At 45.3% G+C, this 23947-nt stretch overlaps 1 long non-coding RNA gene across 2 annotated transcripts in view; it reads right to left on the bottom strand.

Moving 5' to 3' along the window:
- The window catches only part of LOC134935375 (uncharacterized), a 309075-nt gene that overhangs the window by 37683 nt on the left and 247445 nt on the right, over positions 1 to 23947 (bottom strand). For both annotated transcript variants that reach the window (XR_010180098.1, XR_010180097.1), the window contains one exon: positions 11037 to 11341. This is a non-coding gene — a long non-coding RNA (uncharacterized LOC134935375). The remainder of the gene's footprint in view (positions 1 to 11036; positions 11342 to 23947) is intronic.

The raw sequence follows: 23947 nt of genomic DNA, 5'->3' as shown, positions 1-23947 counted from the left end.
TGATGCATCGGGGGGAGGCGGCGGCACACATGCTTGGCCGACTTGCCCTGGATGCAAATCTGGCTGCATATGCAGCGATCTGCATCTATCTCTGAATAATCTCCTTTATGTGGATCTGGCACTTTCAATACATTTTATGTTGGATCTGGCTTTTTCAATGTATTTATTGGGGGCGTAGCCTAGTGGGCACAAGTATTGTATATAGTGTAAGTCCCTAGAACGTTCTCTGTGTTATGTTCTCTTTGATGTTTAAACATAACATTTGATGTAGTTTAGGACCACTTGGCCCACCTAGTCTATCCTCAGCACATGTGTACTTACACAGTAGGGTTAATTTTTTACCGGGAGCCAATTAACCTACCAGTATACTGTATGTTTGGATTGTGGGAGGAAACCCATACAAATACGGGGAGAATATACACACTCTACACAGTTAGGGCCATGGTGGGAATCAAACTCATGACCTCAGTGCTGTGAAGCAATAATGCTAACCATTACACCATATTTGTAATTTCTGCAATGTTTAAAGCTTTAAATATAAGGAGGAAAAATTACAAATAATGTAAGGAGCATGAATAACTAATGGAAATAAAATGCCATGTGTTGTTTGAGGGAGGTAGGCTCCAAACCAGTATCTTGCCTAGGACCCCATGAGGTCTAAATCCAGCTCTGGTCAGGCCCCATTCTCCTATACTCAGCCCTGTGTGTGTTACAGTAGCTCTTTTTTCTATACCCAGCCCTGTGACAGCCCGTTCTCCTATACCCAGCCCTGTGACAGCCCGTTCTCCTATACCCAGCCCTGTGCCAGCCCGTTCTCCTATACTCAGCCCTGTGACAGCCCGTTCTCCTATACCCAGCCCTGTGCCAGCCCGTTCTCCTATACCCAGCCCTGTGTATGTCTGCCCCTGTTCTTCTATACCCAGGCCTGTGTGTGTTAGTCCATTCTTCTATACCCAGCCCTGTCTGACAGCCCATTATCATATACCCAGCCCTGTGTGTGTGATCCCTTTCTTCTATAGGTATGCGATAAAATTACTGGCTGTCGGGTTCCTGGCGGTCAGGATACCGCCGCTGGAATCCCGATAGCCGTGGAAATGCTGATGGTCATAATCCTGACCAAAGCCCAGTATTCCCACTAGGGTGCTGGTCCATGCCACCACCCTAGGGGGAATATAATAGTGTCGGTCACCACTGAGCCGAAGTGTTGCTAGCGGACAAGCTGCACTTGCTGCCAGGATTCTGGCTGTCGGGATCCCAGCGTCAGTCTCCTGACCTCCGGGGATCCCAACCGCCGGTTCCCAAACCGATCCTCTGTGTGTCAGTCCTTGCTCCCATACAGTATTTTGAAAAGTAAGTGTAGCCCATAAGATCATAGTGATGAGCACCGGAAATTTTTCGGGTTTTGTGTTTTGGTTTTGGGTTCGGTTCCGCGGCCGTGTTTTGGGTTCAAACGCGTTTTGGCAAAACCTCACCGAATTTTTTTTGTCGGATTCGGGTGTGTTTTGGATTCGGGTGTTTATTTCAAAAAACCCTAAAAAACACCTTAAATCATAGAATTTGGGGGTCATTTTGATCCCAAAGTATTATTAACCTCAATAACCATAATTTCCACTCATTTTCAGTCTATTCTGAACACCTCACACCTCACAATATTATTTTTAGTCCTAAAATTTGCACCAAGGTCGCTGGATGACTAAGCTCAGCGACCCAAGTGGCCGACACAAACACCTGGCCCATCTAGGAGTAGCACTGCAGTGTCACGCAGGATGGCCCTTCAAAAAACTACTCCCCAAACAGCACATGACGCAAAGAAGAAAAAAAAGAGGCGCAATGAGGTAGCTGTGTGAGTAAGCTAAGCGACCCTAGTGGCCGACACAAACACCTGGCCCATCTAGGAGTGGCACTGCAGTGTCACACAGGATGGCCCTTCCAAAAAACACCCCCCAAACAGCACATGACGCAAAGAAAAAAAGAGGCGCAATGAGGTAGCTGTGTGACTAAGATAAGCGACCCTAGTGGCCGACACAAACACCTGGCCCATCTACGAGTGGCACTGCAGTGTCACGCAGGATGGCCCTTCAAAAAACTACTCCCCAAACAGCACATGACGCAAAGAAGAAAAAAAAGATGCGCAATGAGGTAGCTGTGTGACTAAGATAAGCGACTCTAGTGGCCGACACAAACACCTGGCCCATCTAGGAGTTGCACTGCAGTGTCACGCAGGATGGCCCTTCCAAAAAACACCCCCCAAACAGTACATGACGCAAAGAAAAAAAAGAGGCGCAATGAGGTAGCTGTGTGAGTAAGCTAAGCGACCCTAGTGGCCGACACAAACACCTGGCCCATCTAGGAGTGGCACTGCAGTGTCACGCAGGATGGCCCTTCCAAAAAACACCCCCCAAACAGCACATGATGCAAAGAAAAAAAGAGGCGCAATGAGGTAGCTGTGTGACTAAGCTAAGCGACCCTAGTGGCCGACACAAACACCTGGCCCATCTAGGAGTGGCACTGCAGGGTCACGCAGGATGGCCCTTCAAAAAACTACTCCCCAAACAGCACAAGACGCAAAGAAGAAAAAAAAAGATGCGCAATGAGGTAGCTGTGTGACTAAGATAAGCGACCCAAGTAGCCGACACAAACACCTGGCCCATCTAGGAGTGGCACTGCAGTGTCACGCAGGACGGCCCTTCCAAAAACTACTCCCCAAACAGCACATGACGCAAAGAAAAATGAAAGAAAAAAGAGGTGCAAGATGGAATTGTCCTTGGGCCCTCCCACCCACCCTTATGTTGTATAAACAGGACATGCACACTTTAACCAACCCATCATTTCAGTGACAGGGTCTGCCACACGACTGTGACTGAAATGACGGGTTGGTTTGGACCCCCACCAAAAAAGAAGCAATTAATCTCTCCTTGCACAAACTGGCTCTACAGAGGCAAGATGTCCACCTCATCATCATCCTCCGATATATCACCGTGTACATCCCCCTCCTCACAGATTATCAATTCGTCCCCACTGGAATCCACCATCTCAGCTCCCTGTGTACTTTGTGGAGGCAATTGCTGCTGGTGAATGTCTCCACGGAGGAATTGATTATAATTCATTTTAATGAACATCATCTTCTCCACATTTTCTGGATGTAACCTCGTACGCCGATTGCTGACAAGGTGAGCGGCGGCACTAAACACTCTTTCGGAGTACACACTTGTGGGAGGGCAACTTAGGTAGAATAAAGCCAGTTTGTGCAAGGGCCTCCAAATTGCCTCTTTTTCCTGCCAGTATAAGTACGGACTGTCTGACGTGCCTACTTGGATGCGGTCACTCATATAATCCTCCACCATTCTTTCAATGGGGAGAGAATCATATGCAGTGACAGTAGACGACATGTCCGTAATCGTTGTCAGGTCCTTCAGTCCGGACCAGATGTCAGCATCAGCAGTCGCTCCAGACTGCCCTGCATCACCGCCAGCGGGTGGGCTCGGAATTCTGAGCCTTTTCCTCGCACCCCCAGTTGCGGGAGAATGTGAAGGAGGAGATGTTGACAGGTCGCGTTCCGCTTGACTTGACAATTTTGTCACTAGCAGTTCTTTGAACCCCAGCAGACTTGTGTCTGCCGGAAAGAGAGATCCAAGGTAGGTTTTAAATCTAGGATCGAGCACGGTGGCCAAAATGTAGTGCTCTGATTTCAACAGATTGACCACCCGTGAATCCTTGTTAAGCGAATTAAGGGCTCCATCCACAAGTCCCACATGCTTAGCGGAATCGCTCTGTGTTAGCTCCTCCTTCAATGTCTCCTGCTTCTTCTGCAAAAGCCTGATGAGGGGAATGACCTGACTCAGTCTGGCAGTGTCTGAACTGACTTCACGTGTGGCAAGTTCAAAAGGTTGCAGAACCTTGCACAACGTTGAAATCATTCTCCACTGCGCTTGAGACAGGTGCATTCCACCTCCTATATCGTGCTCAGTTGTATAGGCTTGAATGGCCTTTTGCTGCTCCTCCAACCTCTGAAGCATATAGAGGGTTGAATTCCACCTCGTTACCACTTCTTGCTTCAGATGATGGCAGGGCAGGTTCAGGTGTTTTTGGTGGTGCTCCAGTCTTCTGTACGTGGTGCCTGTACGCCGAAAGTGTCCCGCAATTCTTCTGGCCACCGACAGCATCTCTTGCACGCCCCTCTCGTTTTTTAAATAATTCTGCACCACCAAATTCAAGGTATGTGCAAAACATGGGACGTGCTGGAATTTGCCCAGATTTAATGCACACACAATATTGCTGGCGTTGTCCGATGCCACAAATCCACAGGAGAGTCCAATTGGGGTAAGCCATTCCGCGATGACTTTCCTCAGTTGCCGTAAGAGGTTTTCAGCTGTGTGCGTATTCTGGAAAGCGGTGATACAAAGCGTAGCCTGCCTAGGAAAGAGTTGGCGTTTGCGAGATGCTGCTACTGGTGCCGCCGCTGCTGTTCTTGCGGCGGGAGTCCATACATCTACCCAGTGGGCTGTCACAGTCATATAGTCCTGAGCCTGCCCTGCTCCACTTGTCCACATGTCCGTGGTTAAGTGGACATTGGGTACAACTGCATTTTTTAGGACACTGGTGAGTCTTTTTCTGAGGTCTGTGTACATTTTCGGTATCGCCTGCCTAGAGAAATGGAACCTAGATGGTATTTGGTACCAGGGACACAGTACCTCCAACAAGTCTCTAGTTGGCTCTGCAGTAATGATGGATACCGGAACCACGTTTCTCACCGCCCAGGATGCCAAGGCCTCAGTTATCCGCTTTGCAGCAGGATGACTGCTGTGATATTTCATCTTCCTCGCAAAGGACTGTTGGACAGTCAATTGCTTGGTGGAAGTAGTAAAAGTGGTCTTACGACTTCCCCTCTGGGATGACCATCGACTCCCAGCAGCAACAACAGCAGCGCCAGCAGCAGTAGGCGTTACACGCAAGGATGCATCGGAGGAATCCCAGGCAGGAGAGGACTCATCAGAATTGCCAGTGACATGGCCTGCAGGACTATTGGCATTCCTGGGGAAGGAGGAAATTGACACTGAGGGAGTTGGTGGGGTGGTTTGCGTGAGCTTGGTTACAAGAGGAAGGGATTTACTGGTCAGTGGACTGCTTCCGCTGTCGCCCAAAGTTTTTGAACTTGTCACTGACTTATGATGAATGCGCTGCAGGTGACGTATAAGGGAGGATGTTCCGAGGTGGTTAACGTCCTTACCTCTACTTATTACAGCTTGACAAAGGCAACACATGGCTTGACAAATGTTGTCCGCATTTCTGTTGAAATACTTCCACACCGAAGAGCTGATTTTTTTTGTATTTTCACCAGGCATGTCAATGGCCCTATTCCTCCCACGGACAACAGGTGTCTCCCCGGGTGCCTGACTTTAACAAACCACCTCACCATCAGAATCCTCCTGGTCAATTTCCTCCCCAGCGCCAGCAACACCCATATCCTCCTCATCCTGGTGTACTTCAACACTGACATCTTCAATCTGACTATCAGGAACTGGACTGCGGGTGCTCCTTCCAGCACTTGCAGGGGGCGTGCAAATGGTGGAAGGCGCATGCTCTTCACGTCCAGTGTTGGGAAGGTCAGGCATCGCAAACGACACAATTGGACTCTCCTTGTGGATTTGTGATTTCGAAGAACGCACAGTTCTTTGCTGTGCTTTTGCCAGCTTGAGTCTTTTCATTTTTCTAGCGAGAGGCAGAGTGCTTCCATCCTCATGTGAAGCTGAACCACTAGCCATGAACATAGGCCAGGGCCTCAGCCGTTCCTTGCCACTCCGTGTGGTAAATGGCATATTGGCAAGTTTACGCTTCTCCGACAATTTTATTTTAGATTTTTGAGTCCTTTTTTTACTGATATTTGGTGTTTTGGATTTGACATGCTCTGTACTATGACATTGGGCATCGGCCTTGGCAGACGACGTTGATGGCATTTCATCGTCTCGGCCATGACTAGTGGCAGCAGCTTCAGCACGAGGTGGAAGTCGATCTTGATCTTTCCCTATTTTTGGAACCTCAACATTTTTGTTCTCCATATTTTAATAGGCACAACTAAAAGGCACCTCAGGTAAACAATGGAGATGGATGGATACTAGTATACTTATGGATGGACGAGCGACTGCCGACACAGAGGTAGCTACAGCCGTGGACTACCGTACTGCGTCTGCTGCCAATATAGACTGGATGATAATGATATAAAAAATATATATATATCACTACTGCAGCCGGACAGGTATATATTATATAATGACGGACCTGCTGGACACTGTCAGCACTGCAGACTCCTAAAGTAAGCTACTAGTATCAAGAAGATAGAAAAAAAAAAACACAACAGGTAGGTGGTATACAATTATGGATGGACGAGCGACTGCCGACACAGAGGTAGCTACAGCCGTGGACTACCGTACTGCGTCTGCTGCTAATATAGACTGGATGATAATGATATAAAAAATATATATATATCACTACTGCAGCCTGACAGGTATATATTATATAATGACGGACCTGCTGGACACTGTCAGCAGAATGCGTTTATAGAATAAAAACACCACACGACGAGTGTTTAACTTTTTCAGGCAGACAATCACAATATACTGGTGGTCAGACAGTGGTCACTGGTCAGTCACACTGGCAGTGGCACTCTGGCAGCAAAAGTGTGCACTGTTAATGTACTCCTGCTATAACTGCTCCCCAGTCTCCCCCACAATTAAGCTGTGTGAGCAGTGAGCACTCAGCACAGTCAGATATACATAGATGATGCAGCACACTGAGGCTGAGCACAGATATGGTATACTGTGTCACTGTGTATCGTTTTTTTTCAGGCAGAGAACGGATTATATTAAATAATAATAAAACTGCACTGGTGGTCACTGGTCAGTCACTAGTAAACTCTGCACTCTGAGTACTCCTAAGCTCCAGTAAATCAAGTGTCTCACTCTCTATCTATTTCTATTCTAAACGGAGAGGACGCCAGCCACGTCCTCTCCCTATCAATCTCAATGCACGTGTGAAAATGGCGGCGACGCGCGGCTCCTTATATAGAATCCGAGTCTCGCGATAGAATCCGAGCCTCGCGAGAATCCGACAGCGGGATGATGACGTTCGGGCGCGCTCGGGTTAACCGAGCAAGGCGGGAAGATCCGAGTCTGCCTCAGACCCGTGTAAAAAGGCTGAAGTTCGGCGGGGTTCGGATTCCGAGGAACCGAACCCGCTCATCACTATAAGATCACACTAAATCATCTACTGTATCAGATTTATTCTGCCTCATACTGCCTAGAGAATCTACAGAGGAATGAAATATAGTAGATATCTGTTGGAAATTAGAATATATTAAAATCATCTTACACTTTTTTAGGTCATTTTGTCTGGGATCAAAACATCTATTTTATTCATCCTTCAAAGCTGTGTAAACATTATGGGCAGACAAACAGAGCATTAGAGCGTTAACAGGATAACAGTGGTCCTATTATTCCGCTCAGCCAATTCCTAAAGTACATTTACATTAGTAGCACATGCAGAGGTGAGGCTTGTATTGTAAACAGGTAGGTACAGATGACATAGAAACAGAGAATTTGATGGCATATAAAAACCACTTGGCCCATCTAGTCTGCCCATGTACTGTACATACACATACTTACACACAAGGGTTAATTTTCTGTCAGGAGCCAATGAACATACCAGTATATATTTTTGATTGTGGAAAGAAACCCGCACAAGCATGGGGAGAATATACAAACTCCACACAGTAAGGGCCGTGGTGGGAATCGATCCCATGATCTCAGAACTTTGAGGCGGTGATGCTAATGATTACACCATCATCCGTACTGCCCTATGACCCCGACGCAAGCTTACTGTTAATGGGCAATGGACAAGTCAGCAACAATATGGTCTAAGTTCATGAAAAATGTACCATTTCTTATATACTGATATCTGAATTTATATTACTTCAGTTCTAGTTTTATTATTATATATATGTAATAAGATTATTATTTAATTCTAGTGCCCAGACTTTACTGCACAGGCGGCGGGTGGGCGGGCCCAGCCAGAGGAGGCTGCACATGGGCCTCTTGCTCTCTTAAAGCGCCCCTGATTTCATCTATTGTTTGCCTCAACACAAAGGGGGTACGAGAAATTAATTTGGAGACAGTTGGTAAGTACTATTTATTTTATTAACAATTTCTTATATAGCGCAGCAAATTACGTTGCGCTTTACAAATGTACCAAGCCTTAAAAAGTGATAAAGTGGAGAGTGATAACCCACCAACCAATCAGCTCCTAACTGTCATTTATCAAAAACAGCCTGTGACATGGCAGTAAGGAGCTGATTGGCTGGTACTTTATCACTCTCCATTTTATCACTTTTTAAGCTTAGTACATCAGGCCCAGTGCACTGTCCTCAGACAGACAACTAATTAGTTTTCCTTTTGCCCTCCTCTGCCTGTTGTTAATACTCATTGATATTGCATTGAGACAGTTTTGTACAGTCTCTTACTCACAAAGTTGCACATACACTGGTGGGGGAGGGGCACCAATACACATACTGTACACCCCTGTTATTTGTTTTTATTTAAAAATGTTGTTACATTGGAGACCTGTAATTATGTAGACCATTTATTTTCTGTGCTGCCAGTGATAATAGGAAGAAATGGACAAGCCAGCTGGTTACATTAAATTGAACTATCATTGTAATAGCAAACCACGTTTTCAATGTCATTGTACATTGATGGCTGTAAAAACCCACTGATGGCTGTAGTTCAGCAACAGACATACATCATACTTACCTATCCTCCCGCATTCAGCGGGAGGCTCCCGTTTTTTAACTGAGCCTCCCGCTGCCCCGCAAACCATCTCTGTCCTCCCGGTTTTTCACAGTTTTTTTGTAAATACGGACTGTGCATGCCCCAGCCCCAAAGTGCCGGTGACGGAGGCGGAGCCTGCACAGCATGCTGCAGTCACGGTGGGATGCGGAGCTCTGATTGGCAGGACCGTAGCATGGTGCTTAGGAGCAAGTGCCCCTAGGGTCCGGCTCTGGTGGTGGATTGTGCCGAGCCGCTGGCGGGTGGGTTGTACAGAGCCGCTGGCGGGTGGTTTGTGGCACCGGCCAGCAGCTCTGCATTTGAGCTGTTACACGCCGCTGCCCGTCTAAGCAGAGATCGGGCTGCAGTACGCAGGATAGCTCACACAGCTGAGCCTGCAGAGGGTGGAAGCGCCAGGGGCCGGCTAGCAGTAGTATAAACATGCCGCTCCGTTTGGGCAGCTGCTGGCAGGGCAGCTCAGTTAGCTGATGTGAGTCAGCAGCAGCGGGGAGCACCAGAACGGATGCGCATCTGGCAATAGTAAAACCTGCCAGAGTGCGGAAGGGAGGAGGGGGGAGAATGAGGAGAGAGGCTGCCTCTAACACTAACTTACTGGACCGGCTGCTGCCACTACCAAATCTGGGCTCTGGTCCTTGGTAAGGTCTACATGCCCAGATGCAGCAGCTCCTCCTCCCTTGGGCACTATGCTGTCACCAGCCACCGTGTCCCGCCTAGATCCTCCTGCCTATGTCCTGGGTCTGCCGGCCTCCCTCAATGACACCCTGCAGCTCACCTCAATGTTGATTGGACACAGTGTGGTGAGTAACCTGGTAGCCCTGTAGTTGACCCCCTACCTGTGTGTGTGACCCCCTGTACTCCCTACCTGTGTGTGTGACCCCATGTACCCCCTACCTGTGTGTGTGACCCCATGTACCCCCTACCTGTGTGTGTGACCCCATGTACCCCCTGCCTGTGTGTGTGACCCCAAGTACCCCCTACCTGTCAGTGTGACCCCATATACGTGTGTGTGTGTGTGTGTGTGTGTGTGTGTGTGTCCCCATGTACCCCCTACCTGTGTGTGTGTGTGTGTGTGTGTGTGTGTGTGTGTGTGACCCCATGTACCCCCTACCTGTGTGTGTGACCCCCCATGTACCCCCTACCTGTCAGTGTGACCCCATGTACCCCCTACCTGTGTGTGTGTGTGACCCCATGTACCCCCACCTGTGTGTGTGTGTGTGTGTGTGTGTGTGTGTCACCCAATGTACCCCCTACCTGTGTGTGTGCCCTCCTGTACTCCCCTACACCTGTGTATGTCACCTTGTACCCCCTACCCCAGTATGTGTGACACCTTGTACCCCCCTAGTACCTGCTGGGTACGTGAGTTTGTTTTTAGCTTGTTGTAGTTCCTCTCTGTGGAAACCGGAGTGACAGAGAGAGGCGGGAGGAGAAGCAAGACAACCTCTGGGACTCAGGTGAGGGAGCTATGCAGGGTGATATAATAGGTATATAGTGAGTAGGGTATGCAGGGTGATATAATAGGTATATAGTGAGTAGGGTATGCAGGGTGATATAATAGGTATATAGTAGTGATGAGCGGATTCGGTTTTACTCGGTTCTCAAAACGGCATCTTATTGGCTATCCAAAACACGTGACATCCGTGAGCCAATAAGATGCCGTTTTGAGAACAGAGTAAAACCGAGTAAAACCGAATCCGCTCATCACTAGTATATAGCGAGTAGGGTACAGAGAGTATATACAATATATAGATATTATATCACCCTCTGTACTCTACTCACTATATACATATTATATAACTTTGTGGTATGCTGCTCTTCGTACTGTAGTTTTCACCTGCCACTGCAGGACACACTCCTTAGTGGAAACAGACACGCCCATGGGTGGAGCTAGACACGCCCCTTTGGCTGGAACATGACACGCCCTCTCAACGGCGCTCCTTCAATCTCCCTGAAACTACTTTTCAAAAGTAGGCAAGTATGACATACATTGTGACAGAAGCTATATTTTCTAAATTTTTGAAGCACCCACCCATAGCCATGTTTTAATTAAGTGCACAAGCACATGGGGCCTGATTCAGACCTGCTCGCTAGCACCAATAAACCAGGCAATAGATCAGGTAGATCAACGTTTCGATTTACTTATAAATCGTCATCAGGATCAGATAAGTACAAAAGCAGATAACAAACAAATTTATAACTCACCCAAAGTGATTCTCGCGCCTCCTCACCATGCCACCGGGTTCCCGGCGCCTTCCGGTGACGTCACTGTCGCCTGCGTGCGTCCGTACGTCACCTTGTCAGCCCGGCTTCCCGTTGCCCAGCAACACAGGTGGGCGGGCTCATGTCCGTGCCACCTTTACCAATGAAAAGCCTCCGTCCCTCCTTTTCACCCCGCTGGCGAATCAAGAGCGCCTAACACCGGCTGATCCTATCCACACGTCCATGCGACCAGCTCGGCACAACGTCCTGTTGCCCGGCAACCAGGGGGGAGCAAGTTCAACGGCCGCCTGTACATCAAATAAAAACAATAATATATAAATACAACTGGGATAATGACATAGATCAATATTATAAACCCTACATAACAATGGCTCCTTATAATGTGCGGAATCCAAACAAGCTGATTATCTAACAATATTATTAAACAGAAAAACTACACTAAAGCAGCAGATTACAAACCCATAGAGTTCTGTCAGCCTTATCAAAAGAGTATTTTATAGGAAGCAATTAAGACCCACTGTATCTAAACGATGTATCCATTTAGCTTCCCTGTCAGGTTCGGTCTGGTTTGTGTCCCCGGAGGGGGCGCTAGTGGGTCAGTGGAGGTAGGATGGAAGAAGTGAGGAGACTGGATTGGATTCCCGCGCATGTGCGCAATGTTATTTATTAACATAAAAGTTCACACAATAAGGCAGCAGAATAACGTGCAGGAATAAGCAATAAAAAGTATGTAATGGAAATGGTGCAGCTTGGAAGCTGAGAGTCTATGGAAGGAATGGTAATATGACAGTATGATGGATAAGTCCACTGGTGTGGAAACCAGAGTGGTTTAAAACGTGGAGCCAGCAGAGATGGTAATAAATGTATAGCAACCTGGTAGCAGATGCAGGAGACTCACGTGAATGTTCACAGTGCAGTTCGTTAAGCACAGGCAGCTAGCAAGCTGCTTCACAGGTGAGGTGATGGAATGCACCTGGAGAGAGTCTCTACTGCTGAGGCTGAAGCACACTGTGGTTGTAGATAGGTGTGGAGCCAAATACAGATGCAGGGGTTGCTGATGCTTATAGTTCCACGGAGGAACAGGAAGGTAACCAGGAACACGGAGGATCCAGGAAGGTAACCAGGAACACGGAGGATCCAGGAAGGTAACCAGGAACACGGAGGATTCAGGAAGGTAACCAGGAACACGGAGGATCCAGGAAGGTAACCAGGAACACGGAGGATCCAGGAAGGTAACCAGGAACACAGGGGAACTGGAGACTGGAACACAGGAACTTGCACACTGAATGTCGCAGGAGAGCTGGAGTGGTTGCTGGAACTTGTAGTTCCACAGGAACACTGGAACAGCTGGAAACTGGAACAGAACTGGAACAGCTGGAAACTGGAACGGAACTGGAACAGCTGGGACCTGTAGTTCCACAGGTCCAATACACAAGGATATCTCTGTAGACAGAGGATTGCAAACAGGAGCCGCCTGTTCACAGAATGTGACGTGTTGTCCAAGGCAAAGAGACTGAGCCAGGAACTGGAGTTTAAACACCTTGGTCTGTGATGATTGGATGATCTCTATGAGAACACACCCTGCTGGATTGGGTGTTCAGATCAGCTGTGAGTTAACTGGAGCTGGTGATTAACCGGGAGAATAACACTGTAGACAGTTAATGCCATGCACTGCTGGTTGCTGGCTGGGATCAGTAGTGCACCGGGAGTTAATGCTGTTTAACTAGAAGCACTGTGTACTCCAGGCTGCTGGCTGAAACCAGTGGTTACCAAAAGATAGAACTGGTTAGGTGGAGCACAGTGAGCTGTGGGCTGCAGGAGACTGAAGACTGGAACTGCTGGGACCTGTAGTTCCACAGGTCCAATTCACAGGGAATACTCTGAAAACAGAGGACTGAAGCCAGGAGACCCCTGTTCACTGGAAGTGATGCAATGGAGACTGCGGATTCCTGACATTCCCTCTGTAACAGAGCCCGATCTCTGTCACCACCTCTAATGCTTTTAGGGACCTGATCGATAATTTTATACCGCAACGTAGCCAACCCATGTTTAAAGATCCTAAAATTACGTGCCACGGGTTGTTCTTGGGGCACCACCAGACCTTTCACAGCTTTACGTATTGAGGACCTATGCATATTCATGCGTTCCTTAAACTGTCTCATGGTCTTCCCTATGTAGAGAAGACCACATGGACAGTTAATAAAATATATGACATGCGTACTGGAACATGTCAGGACCTGATGAATGGCGATGCATTTCCCCGTATGTGGATGGTAAAACGAATCCCCACTTTCCAGGAAGCTACACGTAGTACAACCCGTACAACGGTAGCACCCAGGTCTACGTTTTAAAAAATGCACAGATGGAGGTGTCTTCGTAAAGCCAGAAATGTCATTTTTCACCAGCCAGTCCTTCAGATTCTTGTTCCGAGAAAAACTAGGCATGACCTCGGTCTCATGAAAGACCTTCAGATCAGGATCACTCTTCACTAGGGGCCACAATCTTTTAATGTGCTTGACCGTACTTGCACTTTGGTTGTGGAGTTTCTGTACAAAGGGGATTTTTCTAACAGACTTAGTGTTCTTAGTGGTAGATTCCATGGCCTGTTCCCTAGGAATAGCTAATACCTTGTGTTTGATACGTACTAATTCATCAAAATTGTACCCTCTGGCTACAAACTGGCGAATCATCACATCTATATCCTTCTCAGTTATCGTCAAGTTATCCGAAATTCTATGCACCCTGAGGAACTGTGAAAATGGAAGACCTTTTTTAGTACTAATAGGGTGTTGACTAGAAAAATGTAAAACATTATTTCTATCGGTGGGTTTTTTGAATAATGAGGTATGTAGACCATCTGGATCCAAACGGATAGATACATCCAAATAATTCACCTGTTTGTTGGTAATTGTATAGGTGAATTTGATAAATTCATTATTGTTATTGGCCCTGGTCATGAAACTTAACCTCGTTGCCAGACCATATGATCAACAGATCGTCAATGTACCTCAAAATAACAAAATTTTAGAAGAAATGCTTTGATCTTCAAAAAAATTTTCCCATTCAATATCAAACATATAACAATTGGCGAATGCTGGGTCCACACAGGACCCCATTGCACAGCCTTGCAATTGTATGTACCAACGATTATCAAATAAAAAGTAATTTCTCCTAAGAGTCAACCCTAACAATTGTATAAAAAAATGCAACATCAGGACCCTGGTAGGCTGAACTCTGGGAGAGTAATCTTTCTGCTGCCTGTAAACCACCATCATGCGGAATACTCGAGTACAAATTCACAACATCTACAGTACACAGAAAACAATTTGGTAAAGGGTTCGGTAAAGATTGCAACCTATGTAGTAAAGCGGTTGTATCTTTTAAATACGTATTTTGTACTTGAATGACAGTTTGAAAAACCGTGTCCAGATACTTAGATACTTTGTAGTAAATTGAGTCCCTAGCGGCAATAATCGGCCGACCAGGAGGCCGCAAAGCATCCTTGTGAATCTTGGGCAGGGTGTATAACACAGGCGCCACAGGAAATGCCTGTATTAAAGCATTTTTAACATGTATGGTAATGATATTATCACTAACCACCTGTGTCAACACCCTATCAAATTCATTGTTAAACAGAAAAGTAGGATCAGTTTCCAATTCCCTATATACCAATGCATCACCTAACTGCCTATATATCTTATCACAGTATTGACCAATGTCCTGTACGACAATCCCGCCCCCCTTATCTGCAGGGCGGATAATGATGTTTTGATCTTTACTGAGATTCACCAATGTCTCATACTTCACTTTGGACATATTCGGTACTGTGAGTTCATCAGATCTAGCAGTAGGTTGTTCCAAATTCCTCTGAAAACATTTCAGAGAAGCATTGTTCATATAGGGATCAAATTTGGATCGAGGTTTAATAGACAGTGGTAGAGTCCACAGTAGGATTCTTCTGAGGATTCCCTTGGAAGAACTCTTTCAATCTCAGATTTCTGTTAAATTTATAGGCATCAATTTTCCACTGTAGAACGTCCATATCACAAGATGGAACAAATTAAAGTCCTTTATTCAAGATACCCAATTCACATGGTGTTAATTCCCTATTGGAGAGATTAAACACTAGGTTTTGTTGCTCTTTTTGGACTTCCCTTTTGAGGATCCTTTCCCACTGTCTGCCCCTTCTCGTGGGGCGGAAAACTTTACCTTGCGCTGTGCGCGGGTACTGACCCCTATAGGGGGTTTCTTACTTGTACTGGTGCTTGTATCGTCCGTATCACTTTGTGTGGACACCCCGCCACTGGAGGTCTCGGTATCCCCTGGGAACTTCCAGAATCTCCTGGGTTTGTGCTGAAAAGGCTGTTTATTGTTAGGGTTGAAAGCCCAAGCATATACCCTATTCTCCGCATAGTCCCTTTGTACTATAACTAGTTTTTCTCTTTTAAACTTAACCAGATTACGTCTGTAAACCTCAATTTGTTCAGCAAGTTTGTCCATCCATTTATTAGACTCATCAGCAATCAACTGATTAAGATGCAATTCCTCAAACGAGGCAATCTTAGTCTTAACAGCTTGGAGCTCACGAGCAGATTCTTCAATGACAAGGAGAGCACCTGGGCTGTATTGATTTATAGCAGGAGTGCCGGTATTTTGACTGTGCATTTATATATATATATATATATATATATATAAATAGATGATGAAAACCGCACTTCACCAAGTCACAAAATATCGGGTGCCAGGTCAAATAGTAGCATATCCAATCGTCCACACCATGAGGCTCCAGCAGGGGCTTATGTAGCAGACCAGACCAGCACTCCTTTAACTGATAAGTTATTTTAATGCTTTAAAAGACAATGTGCAATACAAGCATAGTTCAAGCATAGTTGGCAATCCAGCAAAAAAATTGTTAGTATCTCACGATTCCTCTGGGGTCCTCAGACCAAACCAGCTACAGCTCCCAACAGCCGTTTCGGAATATGCCGTCATCAGGGGAGTATCAACCATCTGCAGCCTACCAATGCTTCTTTTATGTGCTAATAGTCAAACCTAACTGTGTACACCTGTTGAGTTAATTCCCAATCCACAATCAGTACTCACCACCGTGATTCCGCTGCCATGGGAACCCGCCGCTACCTTCACCGCCCACACCACACCCCTGTGTCCTCCTCAACCTTCCTGATTCCTCACTTCCTGATTACTTAATCGTGGCGCCATCTGCACCGCTGTGCAGCGCGCCATCGCATGACACAGCCGCAACAAACCGCGCACGCATGCGTTGCCTAGCAACACAAATGCATCACGCATCATCGCGACTAGTGTCCGTCAGATGACGCGCACACACGCGTTGCCCAGCAACCCGATCAGACCAGGAAGTGCATCCACAGCCAGGTTCCTGAGAGAGTTATCGACGGGGCGTGCGTGCCAGTGTCAGGGCGTTACCTGGCAACCACAGCACAACGTCCCCACAGTGGCTGCACTGACAGTGTATGGGACACATACATATCTAAACATAAATACATTTAAATAAGATGCTGTGGTTAATGGCACACATCACTGGTCTTGATCATGGGACAATTTTTATCAACAATTACAATACTCTAACCATACTATATCCATAACATAGTTTTATAATAAACAACAGTCCAATCCAACCATAGTCTCCAAAGGGATATGGCCATCAACCACAGCATCCAATATCTATCTAATCCAGACAATATATATATATATATATACACAAAATATTTACATACAATACAAAAGAAAAATTTGATCTTGAAATTTAGGCTGTGGAGTACGTCACCAAAATAGCATATAGGTAGACAGTACTAATTTATATAACGGCAAACCTGTTCCACCAGTATAAACAATCATTGTTATCACAAAAACTGTGAAAATGACAGCTCCTCGTTTAGTCCATCCGGGGTTAATGTGTTCATCTGGTAAATCCATCTACATTCTTGTCTCAACAACAAGTTACCCCTATCCCCACCTCTTCTCAGCGGTGGCACGTGATCGAGTGGCATGAATCTAAAGTCCTTAATCAAATGTCCACTGGCAACAAAATGTCTCGCCACTGGTGGAGTGCTTGGCTCTATTTGTTGACATGCTTTTTTTATGGATGACCGGTGCATCGAGATTCTTTCTTTGACCATCCGGATTGTCTTACCCACATAGAGCTTGTTACATGGGCAAATGATGACGTACGTCACAAATCTGGTCTCTCATGTCATCCTATGTCGGAGTTGGTACTCGTCCCCCAGACATGGATGCACAAAGCTTTTTCCTGTCCGCATGAAGCTGCAGTTCGCACAGCTACCACATTTGTAAGCTCCTTTTTGTGGACTTAACCAACCGGAACTAAGACCAACCCGTGGACTAATAGAGTATGAGACCCTTTCTTTCAGATTCCCACTACTTTTGTAGCTGAATAGTGGGGTATTACTACAATATCTGCTTAATACAGGGTCCATCTGAACAATGTGCCAATGTTTAAGTATTGATTTTTTCACCAGACCCGATGTTATGGTATAGATACTAGCAAAGACCATCCGGTTTTCCGTGGATTTTTTCTCACGTGGTTTCAGCAGCTCTTCACGTTTCATACTCAAGCATTTAGTAACTGCTGTTTGTACTTCTCGCTGGTCATAACCGCGTTCAACAAAATTCTGCCCCATTTTTGCCAGAGCCTCAGGTACTTGTGTAATGTCCGATGTGATTCGTGCCACTCTTACTAATTGGGAAAATGGAAGTCCCTTCTTGAGGGGTTGAGGGTGAAACTTGTCGCTAGAAGTAACGTATTTTTATCAGTTGGTTTTTTAAAAATATTCGTAGAGAAGCAGCCGTCTCTAATTCCCATTTTTAGTGAAGAGCTGCTGAAACCACGTGAGAAAAAATCCACGGAAAACCGGATGGTCTTTGCTAGTACCTATGACATAACATCGGGCCTGGTGAAAAAATCAATACTTAAACATTGGCACAATGGCCTTCATTCCGAGTTGTTCGCTCGCAAGCTGCTTTTAGCAGCTTTGCACACGCTAAGCCGCCACCTACTGGGAGTAAATCTTAGCATAGTAAAATTGCGAACGAAAGATTAGCAGAATTGCGAATAGACACTTCTTAGCAGTTTCTGAGTAGCTCCACACTTACTTGGCAACTGCGATCAGTTCAGTCAGTTTCGTTCCTGGTTTGACATCACAAACACACCCAGCGTTCACCCAGACACTCCCCCGTTTCTTCAGACACTCCCGCGTTTTTCCCAGAAACGGCTGCGTTTTTTCACACACTCCCATAAAACGGCCAGTTTCCGCCCAGAAACACCCACTTCCTGTCAATCACATTACGATCACCAGAACGAAGAAAAAACCTCGTAATGCCGTGAGTAAAATTCCTATCTGCATAGCAAATTTACTTGGCGCAGTCGCACTGCGGACATTGCGCATGCGCATTAGCGACTAATCGCTCCATTGCGGGGAAAAAATAACGAACGAACAACTCGGAATGACCACCATTGTTCAGACGGACCCTGTATTAAGCAGATATTGTAGTAATACCCCACTATTCAGCTACAAAAGTAGTGGGAATCTGAAAGAAAGGGTCTCATACTCTATTAGTCCACGGGTTGGTCTTAGTTCCGGTTGGTTAAGTCCACAAAAAAGAGCTTACAAATGTGGTAGCTGTGCGGACTGCAGCTTCATGCGGACAGGAAAAAGCTTTGTGCATCCAAGTCTGGGGGACGAGTACCAACTCCGACATAGGATGACATGCGAGACCAGATATGTGACGTACGTCATCATTTGCCCATGTAACAAGCTCTATGTGGGTAAGACCATCCAGATAGTCAAAGAAAGAATCTCGATGCACCGGTCGTCCATAAAAAAAGCATATCAACAAATAGAGCCAAGCACTCCGCCAGTGGCGAGACATTTTGTTGCCAGTGGACATTTGATTAAGGACTTTAGATTCATGCCACTCGATCACGTGCCACCGCTGAGAAGAGGTGGGGATAGGGGTAACTTGCTGTTGAGACAAGAATGTAGATGGATTTACCAGATGAACACATTAACCCCGGATGGACTAAATGAGGAGCTGTCATTTTCACCATTTTTGTGATAACAATGATTGTTTATACTGGTGGAACAGGTTTGCAGTTATATAAATTAGTACTGTCTACCTATATGCTATTTTGGGCATGTGGTGACGTACTCCACAGCCTAAATTTCATGATCAAATTTTTCTTTTGTATTGTATGTAAATATTTTGTGTATATACATATATATTGTCTGGATTAGATAGATATTGGATGCTGTGGTTGATGGCCATATCCCTTTGGAGACTATGGTTGGATGGGACTGTTGTTTATTATAAAACTATGTTATGGATATAGTATGGTTAGAGTATTGTAATTGTTGATAAAAATTGTCCCATGATCAAGACCAGTGATGTGTGCCATTAACCACAGCATCTTATTTAAATGTATTTATGTTTAGATATGTATGTGTCCCATACACTGTCAGTGCAGCCACTGTGGGGACGTTGTGCTGTGGTTGCCAGGTAACGCCCTGACACTGGCACGCACGCCCCGTCAATGACTCACTCAGGAACCAGGCTGTGGACGCACTTCCTGGTCTGATCGGGTTGCTGGGCAACGCGGGTGTGCGCATCATCTGACGGACACTAGTCGCGATGACGCGTGACGCAGTTGTGTTGCTAGGCAATGCATGCGCGCGTGGTTTGTCGCGGCTGTGTCATGCGATGGCGCACCCACAGTGGTGCAGACGGCGCCACGATTAAGTAATCAGGAAGTGAGGAATTAGGAAGGTTGAAGAGGACACAGGGGTGTGGTGTGGGCGGTGAAGGTAGCGGCGGGTTCCCATGGCAGCGGAATCACGATGGTGAGTACTGATTGTGGATTGGGAATTAACTCAACAGGTGTACACAGTTAGGTTTGACTATTAGCACATAAAAGAAGCATTGGTAGGCTGCAGATGGTTGATACTCCCCTGATGACGGCATGGTCCGAAACGGCTGTTGGGAGCTGTAGCTGGTTTGGTCTGAGGACCCCAGAGGAATCGTGAGATACTAACAATTTTATTGCTGGATTGCCAACTATGCTTGAACTATGCTTGTATTGCACATTGTCTTTTAAAGCATTAAAATAACTTATCAGTTAAAGGAGTGCTGGTCTGGTCTGCTAAATAAGCCCCTGCTGGAGCCTCATGGTGTGGACGATTGGATATATATATATATATATATATATATCACATACTGTATCTGGAGTGGAAACCCCCCTTTAGAAATCCTGTGTTTGCCCCTGCACCTCTTCATTTATAATATTCAAGATAATTGAAGAAGTGTGCAAACTCCTTAGATCAGTGGTTCTCAAACTGTGGGGCAGATGTATTAACCTGGAGAAGGGATAAACCAGTGATATGTGCAAGGTGATAAAGGCACCAGCCATTTAGATCCTAACTGTTAATTTACATATTGGAGCTGATTGGCTGGTGCCTTTATTACCTTGTACATATCACTGGTTTATCACTTCCTTATGCCTTCTCCAGGTTAATACATCTGCACCTGTGTGTCGTGGCACCCTGGGGTGCCCCCTGGACACTTGCAGGAGTGCCTCAGGTTGGTGGTCCAGGACTATTATAGGGAAAAGGGGATGGGGAAACTACTGCACTAGATATATGATTTATAATGAGCTTCTTAACCCCATATTATTTGCTATTTCATAAATTTGAATTAGTTGTGGGGGTGCTGCCACAGTTTATATTGTTGCCAATAGTAGGAAACTGATTTCACAAAGAGAGGAAAAGGATTGGTCTAAAGTGGCGCACAAAAAAATTGATTACATAAAATGTAACTTTTATTATATTATTCTTAAAAGGCCTGTAACTGTGAAATATTAAAAACCAACATACAATGACAAAACAGGACCAAAACAAATTGTTTATTGTCAATGTAATAGGCAAAACTAGTGCTTGTGGCTGCCAAACATAACATATGTGGACAAACAGAAGCAAATATTTTTCCTCACCACATACTGTAATTGAACCTAAAATTGACATATAAACATAATTTACTTAATTTAATATTTGTTTCTAAATTTCTCAATAAGAAACTTTTGGCCTAGGGGTGCCATGAAAAAAATTCTGATACTCTAGGGCGCCGTGATTCCAAAATGTTTGGGAACCACTGCATTAGATACTGTACTTTCTAAATAATGTTTTACTTAGTGGGTTTTGAATTTTAAGTTAAGCTGGGTACACACTAGATGACATGCAAATGATACGATGTCACTCACAATTTCCCTTGAAATCCCTATTCTCACAGCAACTTCTGGCACTATGTGGACTGGCGGATTAAACTGTTTAATTAGAGCTCTGCCAGGGTTAATATTTTTACATTGTGCTTTCTCAAACCCTAAAACAGCCCCCAACTCCATTACATAACACAAATAAACCCATCACACAGAAGAAATCTAGTAAGCGAGAGAAGTCCACTAAATTGATCTTCTCATGTAAAGCCATTCTGAGTACAACCACCACAGGTTGCTTTTTGACATGTGCAATGTTATGAAGAGCTCAATCTTTAATATGAGACTTATTAATTCAAAAAAACCTGTTAAGAACTAGAGATGAGCGGGTTCGGTTCCTCTGAATCCGAACCCGCCCGAACTTCAGGTTTTTTACACGGGTCCGAGCAGGCTCGGATCTTCCCGCCTTGCTCGGCTAACCCGAGCGCGCCCGAACGTCATCATCACGCTGTCGGATTCTCGCGAGGCTCGGATTCTATCGCGAGACTCGGATTCTATATAAGGAGCCGCGCGTCGCCGCCATTTTCACACGTGCATTGAGAGTCATAGGGAGAGGACGTGGCTGGCGTCCTCTCCGTTTAGAGAAGAGAGAGACACAGTATTTTGGGGAGCATTATTAGGAGGAGTACTACTATACTGTATACTACTATACTACTTGCTGAAGTGATATTTATAGATTAGATAGTGTGACTGTAAGTGTATTATCTGACTTGTGGGGGAGACACTGACAGTGGGGAGCAGTTAGAGTCTGAGAGCAGGACTCAGGAGTACATATAACGTACAGTGCACACTTTTGCTGCCAGAGTCAGTGCCACACTGCCATTGTTGTGACCACACTGACCACCAGTATAATAATATATTTTGTGATTGTCTGCTTAGGCCTCGGAGTACTAGTTGCAAGTTGCAACGTGACCTGAAGTGACCACCAGTTTAATAATCAATCACCACCAGTTTAATATATATATATATATATAATTGTATATAATATATATATATATATATATAATATTGTATACCACCTACCCGTGGTTTTTTTTTTTCATTCTTCTTTATACATACTACTATAGTAGCTTACTGTAGCAGTCTGCGGTGCTGTGCTGACCTGACAGTGTCCAGCAGGTCCGTCATCAGTCATCATTACATAATAAATATATATAGTACCTGTCCGGCTGCAGTACTAGTGATATTATATTGATTTCATCTCATTATCAATAATTTATCATCCAGTCTAGACTCTATATTAGCAGCAGACACAGTACGTTAGTCCACGGCTGTAGCTACCTCTGTGTCGGCACTCGGCAGTCCAACCATAATTGTATACCACCTACCCGTGGTTTTTTTTTTTCTTTCTTCTTTGTACATACTACTATAGAGTATAGTAGCTTACTGTAGCAGTCTGCGGTGCTGCTGAGCTGACAGTGTCCAGCAGGTCCGTCATCAGTCATCATTACCTAATAAATATATTATCTACCTGTCCGGCTGCAGTACTAGTGATATTATATATACATACATATATATATATTGATTTCATCTCATTATCAATCATCCAGTCTATATTAGCAGCAGACACAGTACGTTAGTCCACGGCTGTAGCTACCTCTGTGTCGGCACTCGGCAGTCCATCCATAATTGTATACCACCTACCCGTGGTTTTTTTTTCCTTTCTTCTTTGTACATACTACTATAGTATAGTAGCTTACTGTAGCAGTCTGCGGTGCTGCTGAGCTGACAGTCTCCAGCAGGTCCGTCATCAGTCATCATTACCTAATAAATATATTATCTACCTGTCCGGCTGCAGTACTAGTGATATTATATATACATACATATTGATTTCATCTCATTATCAATCATCCAGTCTATATTAGCAGCAGACACAGTACGTTAGTCCACGGCTGTAGCTACCTCTGTGTCGGCACTCGGCAGTCCATCCATAATTGTATACCACCTACCCGTGGTTTTTTTTTTCTTTCTTCTTTGTACATACTACTATAGTATAGTAGCTTACTGTAGCAGTCTGCGGTGCTGCTGAGCTGACAGTGTCCAGCAGGTCCGTCATCAGTCATCATTACCTAATAAATATATTATCTACCTGTCCGGCTGCAGTACTAGTGATATTATATATACATACATATATATATATATATATATTGATTTCATCTCATTATCAATCATCCAGTCTATATTAGCAGCAGACACAGTACGTTAGTCCACGGCTGTAGCTACCTCTGTGTCGGCACTCGGCAGTCCATCCATAATTGTATACCACCTACCCGTGGTTTTTTTTTTCTTTCTTCTTTGTACATACTACTATAGTATAGTAGCTTACTGTAGCAGTCTGCGGTGCTGCTGAGCTGACAGTGTCCAGCAGGTCCGTCATCAGTCATCATTACCTAATAAATATATTATCTACCTGTCCGGCTGCAGTACTAGTGATATTATATATACATACATATATATATATTGATTTCATCTCATTATCAATCATCCAGTCTATATTAGCAGCAGACACAGTACGTTAGTCCACGGCTGTAGCTACCTCTGTGTCGGCACTCGGCAGTCCATCCATAATTGT

This window comes from Pseudophryne corroboree, chromosome 6 (assembly GCF_028390025.1).
Source record: "Pseudophryne corroboree isolate aPseCor3 chromosome 6, aPseCor3.hap2, whole genome shotgun sequence".
In the NCBI taxonomy this organism is placed as follows: domain Eukaryota; kingdom Metazoa; phylum Chordata; class Amphibia; order Anura; family Myobatrachidae; genus Pseudophryne; species Pseudophryne corroboree.
Note: the sequence above shows the minus strand (reverse complement) of the source record. Positions and strands in the feature narration are given on the sequence as shown.